Genomic DNA, 9761 nt, shown 5'->3' on the forward strand with positions numbered 1-9761 from the left:
AACTTGATGCCAAAGAACCTGAAGGAGCTGAGACCAATAAGCCTATGTAATGTGGCCTACAAAGTGGTGGCTAAGGTACTCACTAACAAGCTAAAATTGATTCTACCTCATATTATTTATCACAACCAGAGTGCATTTGCACCTAGTCACATTATATCAGGTAATATACTGCTTGCATATGAATTAACACGCTACTTGCAGAACAAAAGAAAGGGGGGCAATGGATATGCGGCACTCAAACTTGACATGAGTAAAGCATACAACCGCCGAATGGAACTTTCTTGAAGGTATATTCTTAAAGTTGGGGTTCAGAAGGAATTGGGTGAAATTAATAATGATGTGTGTCTCAAATATAAGATACCAAATTAAGGTTAACAATTATGTTACAGATACTATTCTACCTCAGCGCGGATTAAGGCAAGGGGATCCTTTATCCCCCTACCTATTTCTCATATGTGCAGAAGGATTCTCAGCGATGCTTCATGAAGCGAAGAATAGCGGCAAACTAAGAGGTATACAAATCTGCTACCAGTGTCAGCCACTTACTTTTTGCTCATGACTCTCTTTTGCTCATTGAAGCAGAGGAATGTAATGTTGCTGAAGTCCAACATATACTTGAAGTTTACGAGAAGTGTTCAGGCCAAGTCATCAATAATGTTTAGCAAAAATACCAAACAAAGAACCAGAGAAAGAGTGAAGATGCTATTGAACATAAAGAAGCAAGGGCACTCAGGGAAGTATCTTGGCTTGCCGGTCTACATTGTCCAATCTGAGAAAAAGGCCTTTGCCTACCTAAAAGATAGAATTTGGAGATGAATTCATGGGCGGAAGGAGGAAATGTTGTCCAAGGCAGGTAAAGAAGTTTTGATCAAAGGCGTGGCTCAAGCAATCCCGGTATACACTATGGCTTGTTTTGACCTCATCAAAAGTTTATGCGATCAATTAAGCTCTATGATATGCAAGTAATGGTGGAGTCAGATGGATAAGGAAAACAAGGCACACCGGGTTAGCTGGGAGACTATGACTTGGCCAAAAAGTAAAGGTGGCTTGGGATTTAGGAATCTTCATCATTTCAACATTGTAATGCTAGTAAGGCAGGCATGGCAACTGCTGCAAAATCCAAGTACCCATTGTGCCAGGGTCCTATCATCGAAGTACTATCCAGATGGTCAAATTCTTGACGCAAAACCAACCAGAGGTATGTCTTATGCCTGGAGAAGCATCTTGAAAGGAATTAGTCTTTTGGAAAAGGGGATAATATGGAGAGTGGGGAATGGACAGAATATCAATATCTGGAATGACCCTTGGATCCCAAGAGGAACAACAAGAAGAGCAATCTCAAGGAAAGGGAGGAATGTAATCACGAGGGTAGAGGAGCTTATTGATCCAATAACAAATACCTAGGATGCGCAATTATTGAACCAGACCCTAGAGGAAGAAGATGTGCAAGCCATTTTGCAAATTCCAATCTATGATTGGATCGATGACTTCCCTGCATGGCATTATGATAAGAAGGGTGTGTTCTCAGTCAAATCTGCTTATGGAGCAGCAAGGGATTATGAAGCTCAAGAATCGATTAGGGGTGTTCCTGCATGCTCCACAATCAATAATGATGACAAAGGTTTTCAATGAAAGAAATTGTGGTCAATCTCTCTCCCAAATAAAGTGTTGCACTTCTTATGGAGAGTGGCCACAAGTAGTCTGCCTATGCGCATGAAACTGAAGAAAAGGGGTATGGAGGTGGACACAAGATGCCCACTCTGTCACAGGCTAGATGAAGATAGAGGGCATGTCTTTATCAAATGTAAATGTGTTAAACCAATCCGGAGACAACTACAGTTGGAAAGAATAAGAGAAGAACTTTCTGCTTGCCCGAGTTTTATTTCTTTTCTTGAATCAATTCTCAATTTACGTGAAGAGGAAAAGATAATAGTGTGTTGTTTACTCTCGATTTGGTGGGCCGAGAGGAATAAAGCCAATGTCGGTGATAGAATAGGATCTTCAGAGGAGGCGGTCTCTTCTATTTTTGCACATGCAATGGAATACAAGTCTCTGAAACTGAAGAGGTCAGTTCATAAAGTCCCGGTTGTATCTAAATGGGTCTTTCCCATGGTTAACTATGTTAAAATTAATACTGATGGGGCGTTCTGTGAAGAATCCCATTCAGGAGGTTGGGGCTTTATTGTGACAAATGATCGAGGTGTTCCTGTGGATGCGGGACACAACCATCTCCAGGGAGTAAGCTCCGCACTTCATGTTGAAGCTTTGGCGCTACTCAAAGCTTTGCACATGACCTCCGATATGGGATGTAGTTGGGTTCAACTAGAGGTGGACGCGACCAATCTGAAGCAAGCTATCACCTCCCACTATTATGATCTTTCGTCTCTAGGAGTCTTGTTTAAAGAAATAACGCTAAACTAAGCGTGAGTGTAGTTTATATGGCGTCATATCCTCTGAATCCACCTATGGTGTAGAATAAGCTATTCTACACTCACGCTTAGTTTAGCCTGCCGTGTGGGTGGTCGTCGCAACGGCAACCTCGGAGGGAGATCCGTGTTGATTTCGGTCGCATCGGCAGCCTGTGGCGACCGCCTCGGACAGAGATCCATGTCGATGGTTGTTGCATCGGCAGCCTGCGCCGGAGATCTGAGTAGGTGGCAAGCTGCATCTCATTTAGACAGCGACCAACATAGTCCGACGAAGACAACGATCACCACACTCCGGCTATGGCCACGACCAACACGATCCGACGAAGACAACGATCACCGCATCCCAACGATGACGGCGACCACAACAGCACAACCCCGTAGATGACCACTACTGCGACCACATAGCTGGTCTTATTTAGATGAACTCCTCTTGCAGTTCATGTTGTTGGGAATGCAAAATTCAGAAATATTGAATGTCATTTCTCTGGATTTGTTTTCGAGAAAGTTGGGAGAGAGAGCAACTGAACATGTGTTGGCTGCCTCGACTAGAATCACAGTATATCTTATACTAAAAATGAAAATGTAAACATGTTTGCTAGATTGACTGAAAGCTCTCGTTTAGTATTTTTACTTTCTTTTGGTGAATTGATACTGTAATTTAGTTAACAAGTCTTGTATGCTGCCAACACGCTTCTACACCTGATAGATGCTACTTCTACTATTAAGCAGCCAACATCCCAAATAGCTGATGAGTGGCTGAATTAAACACGGCTTGTACAACAGTCTCATTTTGCCAAAGTTTCCTGTACATGATGGAGACAATAGTAGGCGACGACCACACTCCCACTAGGGCCGCGTCTTGCACATCCTGACGGCGGATGGCCATATATATATAGGGTCGCACTATTCATCACTCTGGGTGTACTTAAGGCCAGTTCTTTTCTAGCTTATTTCAGCTTATTATCAAAAAAAGCCAAAAGCTCAAAAGAACTGGATTTGAAAAGGCTAGCTCAGCTTATTTCCATCACTCTCCCCTTCACAATGAGAAAAAGCTAGGCGGGAGGAGCTTCCCGCAGCTTCTGACTTAACCCCAAAGGGGTATAGCTATGTGGCCCTGTTGTTTGCCCAATTTACAGCAAAAATGCCACCGCCAGGTCCCAGTTTAGCTCCCGCAGAAAAAAACAGGCTCTCGTTCGGTCATTCCCATCCGCACCGAGCTCCCGCAACACAGAGATGCCGTTGCCGCTAGGTTTCCCAGCTAGCCGCCGCCGCCGGTGCCCTGCTCCTCTGCTGCTGCTCCTCCCTCGGGCGAGCCCATGGACGGCGGGTAGGCCCCCATCCCCCGCCGTTGCTCCTCCCTCGGGGGTACCCCTGCCACCCCGGTCTCCTACCAGTTACTCCAGATCGATCCGGCGGGTGCTCAACTCCGGCCGCGGACGCCATAATGTTCAAAGCATTATATATTTGTTCATATAGGCAGAAAAATGATGAAAACAATAGCACAATATTGTTTAATGTGAACAACAATATACTTCAAGGGCATTATAGACTTTTCACTGATCATACCACACATAAGCTGAACAAACGGGCATCGAAAAGAACTAGCTAGCTTATTCTCTGAAGCTTATTTCCACATGAGCTTATCTTGAACTTATTTTCATAAGAGCTTATTTCCACAGCATAGCACAAAAGAACTGGCCCTTATTCCTCACCCCAGCCTAATCACACTCACCTAAACGACCGGCACGGCAGCAGCACCCTGAGTTTTGTGCGGTAATTTATAGTGCGTGCGAGGTAATATTACGGCCTTGACTTGTCTCAGGCGCGAGGAGCCATAACCATCCCCGATTGGAACATAGAGTAGTTGACTGTGACGAGGACGACGCAACATCGACGGGGGTGAGGCGTCGACGACCGTCACCTTGACTGCGGCCGAGACGCCGGCCACTCGTTCACCCCTCCTCCAAGCGGCGATTGAGTTTGATGATTCCAGGTGCGGGCATCAGGACCTCTGCTATTGGATCCAGGTGCGGGAGATTGAAGTATTAAACTCAGTCTCTAACCTCCCGAACGGGACTCAGACTCTGTTGTTGGATCCTGTTGGATCTTGTTCGGGGATGAGACTGACGTTCGAGTTCGATCCTGGACGACGGGATTGAGACGCAGGTTCTCTAACCTCCAACAGGGTCCACTCGTTCGATCCTACCGTCGGCCATCCTCCAAGCGGCGTGGGCGTCAAGTTCGGCTTCGACGCCCGCACCATCCAGGTCCACTCCCGCCTCCCATGTACCGTCTTGCTTCTATTATTCTATAATCGGTGGGTGCTTCCCATTAATTGGTGGTTCCTTCCAGCATTGCTAGGATATCTGTTGTTGACTAGTTCCAGGATAGGGACTCGTTAAATTTTGCAAGTGATAGGGTTAATTGACTAGTTCAATTAAATCACCAGTATTCAGTCCACTAAGGAGAGTAACTTTAATCGGCCAGTGGCCAATAGGACTAATTAACTAGTTCGAGTTCACTAATAATTAGCTAGTTCAAGTTCAGGTCAGATTCTGAATTAATACCACGGAACACATTACAATGGGGCTAGAGTTCAGTTCGTGTTTTCTTCAATAACACTAATGGCAATCATGTGTACGTGCTCCATTGCGCTGCACCAGTAGCATTTTGATAAACTTGGCCTGAATTGTCATGAACAGAACCAGATACTTTATTGCAAAGACGTCAGCGCCACACACCCCCATCAAATACTTCCAAGCTCATCATGTCTCCTCTCAGATCTCATTGGCTGCTCCATTCTCGGTGCCTGATTAAGCACAAGGTATTGTTGTTCATTCCTTATTGGATAGTCATTGATAGGGATGCGTTGAGCTGAGCCCAAGTTAATGTAAAGCTCATGATTTTCAAACCGAACTTTGTTGTCACCATCTAATCTTATGAATCTTACAAAGTAGTTAAGCATTATGTCGTTTCTTTTGCGTCTGCACATCAGATTTGTAATAGACAATGTATTGTTGCCTCGAGTGTGTCATATATGACACCATCGCTTCTTTTGTGTCCGCACATGCAGATTTTTACTCCCTCCGTTCTGAATTACTCGTCGCAGAAATGGATGTATCTAGATGTATTTTAGTTCTAGATACATCCATTTCTACGACAAGTAATTTGGACCGGGGGGGTAATAGACAATGTATTGTTGCTTCAATGTCATATATGACACCATCGCTTGGCAGGGCGATCCGGTACGAGGGAGCGCCATGGGCGAACCCAGCCCTCGCGAATATCCATGGAGGCGGCTGGCGGGAGACATCGTCCTAGCGAGGTGGATCTAGCATCCCGTCGTCGAGGCGCCCCGCGGAGCACCCTGGCCCATGTAAGAAGGCCACTATGGAAGCGCCTCATTTGGGCAAGCAACCATGGTTCTGATTGTTCATATTGATTTTGAACTTGGATAGCAGGGGCATTTACTTTGTTGAGGAGGAAAATTCAGAAGGTACTGAATCCTCTTTTACATGTTTGGTCACAATAAAACTCCATTCTGAATTGACTTCTAATTTCAAATGCCCTGCAGGACGCAGCAGAAGATGTCCTTCAAGAATACCAAAAAGGTTGCAGCCGAGAGACAAAGATGGGAACATAGGATGTCCAGATGCTGTTGTAGAGGCTTCTCACTATGTCCATTTGTGTTGTGTTGTTCCTTGCCAGAATTCTATGCATGTGCACCGCTACTAATTCTGCTGGCTGAATTTTAATCATGCCTGCCCCACCCAATGTTTTCTATGTTAAAAGTGGCATGTGAACTTCTGTGAGCATGCCGTTTAATTGGTTGAGAAAATTATACTTTGCGTAAAACTAAGTTTGTTTCTGAATTGTGACTCTATTGTTGAGCTCCATGATCTATGATAAAGTATTGCCGGAAGATGGCTGTAATCTTGGTAGAAAGAATGGTATCCTGCATCTGTAGTGCATCGGTGACATGAGAAATTTTGTACATTTTGTATGTATTTACTGGTCCTATGTTTTTTATTTAGATGTAAATGTCTTCAGTACTGATGTGACTTGAACTTGGATAGCTAGTAATGAAACATTATGAGTACAAGTAACTTGGAATCTTGCAGTTAATGAAGTAGTACATCTCTAACTTAAATGTCAGAGTTTGGCTAGTTACTGTTTCTGAAATCTATGTTATACATTGTATATGGAGCAGGAATCTTCTGTTTCCATGTAAGCTAAGGTGTTGATACAGTCTCTCATGGAGGTTTGGTAGTATATATATGGTTAAACCACCGCATATTTGTTACCGAATAAAACAAATGCAATGTTGTTCTAGACTATATACTATATGTGATAGGGGAAAATGCAATATTGATATATACTATATGTGGGGATGGAAATTTTGCATGTTTATTCTCCTGCTTGAGCGTGACCACGACGGTGTGTCCATGGCGGTCTGGGCATGACCAAGCGACGGACTAGCGTGCAACTCCTCGCCGTCCGTCCCGTCACAGCAATGAGCAGCCCTTGTTTAGTCGGTACTGCTAAATGCAAATAACGGGACATAAGAGTGTTCTCTGGAGGGGCAGACAATGCATGTGTTGTGTTTGTTGATCTTTCTTTAGTTTGCTGAAATTTTTATTAGCAACTGAGGTGTAACCAAGATGTAGGGCGTGGTGAGGATGTGTACTCTACTACTATGTGATTTTCTCAAAATTATCTCAATGGAATCATTTTGAGAGGGGAGTAATGAGTTAAGACTTGAAATCAGTACGCATGCTACATTAGTCATTTTTGGTGCCAACTGAAAGTTTTGAATTGGAACATGAATGGTACTGAGAGATCTATCCATAATAGACATTGCTAATTCAAGAAATGTATTCGCAAGAGACGACCGCAAAGACATATATAACAAAGATGTGAAAATTCAAATATCATTTGAAAACGAGAAATACAATGTTGCTGATGTAGCAGAGCCATAACAATTCTGACATGAAGAAATGAATAAATTCAGTGGTAATTAAACAGCAACCATAACAAGATTTTTTTTTCTTATTCTACTTAAATCTTCTTGCAGTGGCAGTGGCAATGGATTCTTTATCCTTTTGCTGGGCTATAGTACACGTGCTCTTCCCTAGCACCTCCAGGATTAATGTTTGTAGAGAGGAAGAAGCTTGTGAGGACATTTCCTGGGCATTCAAGTTGATAGAAGCTAGGCCAAATCACACTAGCATTTTTAGCACATGCTAATGCCCTCTCTTTTGAGTTGGATTAAAATGTTGCAAATTCAATGAGTGAGCATAACAAGTTAGAAAACATATGATATATTGAACAAATGCTCGTTCTACATCCAATGAACAGAAAAAAAGTTCCTGAGCAAATTTCGAAAAGAAATCAAGGTGAGATGCCCTGAAATGTGTGAATGCATAAATGTGTTTTCATGTAATGTTGTTGCAATCTTACGCTAGAATCTAAATGACCTATGAGATGTGTGATTACAGTAGCATTCTCTAATTAACCTGTAATTTGCCTTTCCATCAGTACAAACCCATAAAAGATGCAGGCTTCAAAAACCAAAACAAAAAACCTCGCTCCTCGATAGAAAAAGAGCGGAGCTGAGCTTCCTCTACTCCATTCTGTGATTTGTTAAGTAGGCTTTAATAGCCCTTGCACAACCATTACTACCAGACCACTATGAGAATAATCATAGATTTATGTAGTAACATTCAGCACTGTAAAATTAGCATCGTACTTTCTCAAACTGAATGAAGCGGTAAACCAAACATAGAAAAAGTAAAAGAAGTATGTAAATTCTCAAAATGGGAAAATTGTACAAGAAAAGGAACCTTATAATTCTGATTTCCTATTCCTAGAATAAACATAAACCTCTAAGATTATGTGCTTAAAAGCTTAACCTGATAGTTTACATCCGTGATAAAACTTGTACAGAATGTCTTTTCTAGAAAGAACATAGGAAATATTCTTATAAAGCTATTACCTCTGAACCAAAATATAAGACGTTTTTGTAGGCTAGTTTGATACTCCCTCCATTCCAAAATATAGTGCGCCCGCGCTTCCCGAGGTCGAACTTTGACCATAAATTTAACGAACGAGACCGACTGTGGCGGGAGAAAAAGTTACATAATTAAAAACTACTTTCGAATACGAATTCACTGATATAATTTTTGCTCCCACCGCAATCGGTCTTGGTAGTTAAATTTATGGTCAAAGTTGAAGCACGGGGATAGAGGAAGCACTACATTGTGGAATGGAGGGAGTACAAAGGTAGTTTTTTTTCGAAAAGGGGGACTCCCCGGCCTCTGCATCAGAACGATGCATACGGTCAACTTTATAAATAAGCAAATAGGTTCAACAAGGTCTTAGAGTCTTAACCAAAAGTAAAAGTAAAGGCAAGCTCACAAAGAGCCAAAGAGCCAAAAACACACTAGCAAAAAGAATGCCACAACCGGCTGGGCAAAGAAAGATAGGAAAACTAATTGCCTATCCTATTACATGACCGCCATCCAAACCGGTAGAATATATCCTGTGCTACAGTCTCCCACCGGATAGATCCAGTAACCAAACGCTCCCTGGCCTCCGTCGGAGTGAGTAGCGACCACATACGGATCAACGCAGTGGCTTGGAAGATAACCTACAAAAAATGAATATTTGTTGTCCTGTTAAAAACCAAATCATTTATGCAGTTCCATACTGCCAACAATAAAGCACATACTCCTACTCGAATGTGACTCGTTGTTTCGGACTCTATCCCATTAAGCCACGTTCCAAATAACGTACTGATGGCATTCGGAGGAGTAATGTTAAAGGCTATGTGCACCGTCTGCCATAGGCCAATGGGCACTCAAAAAAAAGGTGTTTTTTGCCAAGTTATCCTTAGTTAAAATGACTTGTTTATGTACAAACCACATAAACACTTTAATTTTCAAAAGAACTTTGACTTTCCATACAAATTTGGAACTAGGAATGGCCCTAGAGTTGATGACATTGAGATACATCGATTTAACTGTGAACTCTCCAGACCTAGTAAGCTTCTAGCACAAATGATCAGGTTGTTGAGATAGCTGAACCTCCATCAGTCTACTCACTAAATGAAGCCACGCTTCCCAATGATTAGCGGTAAGCGTCCTCCTAAAATGAATATTAAGGGGGATGGATTGCAGTATCGTTGCAACATAAGCCTCATGTCGTTGAACAATACTATACATGGACGGGTACTGAAGCGCTAGCAGCGTCTCTCCTAGCCAGGTATCTTCCCAGAATCGTGTGGTAGTGCCATTACAGATTATAAACTTTGTCCTATTGAAAAAGGCTGAT

At 42.7% G+C, this 9761-nt stretch overlaps 1 long non-coding RNA gene across 1 annotated transcript; it reads left to right on the plus strand.

The window, feature by feature from the left end:
- Positions 1–4142: 4142 nt before the first annotated feature.
- LOC123188624 (uncharacterized) lies at positions 4143–6436 on the plus strand. The gene is made up of 4 exons (XR_006494971.1): positions 4143–4696; positions 5132–5253; positions 5666–5925; positions 6004–6436. It is a non-coding gene; the product is annotated as an uncharacterized lncRNA (long non-coding RNA).
- The last annotated feature ends 3325 nt before the right edge of the window (positions 6437–9761 follow it).

The sequence above is a fragment of the Triticum aestivum genome, chromosome 2A (genome assembly GCF_018294505.1).
Source record: "Triticum aestivum cultivar Chinese Spring chromosome 2A, IWGSC CS RefSeq v2.1, whole genome shotgun sequence".
NCBI lineage: Eukaryota > Viridiplantae > Streptophyta > Magnoliopsida > Poales > Poaceae > Triticum > Triticum aestivum.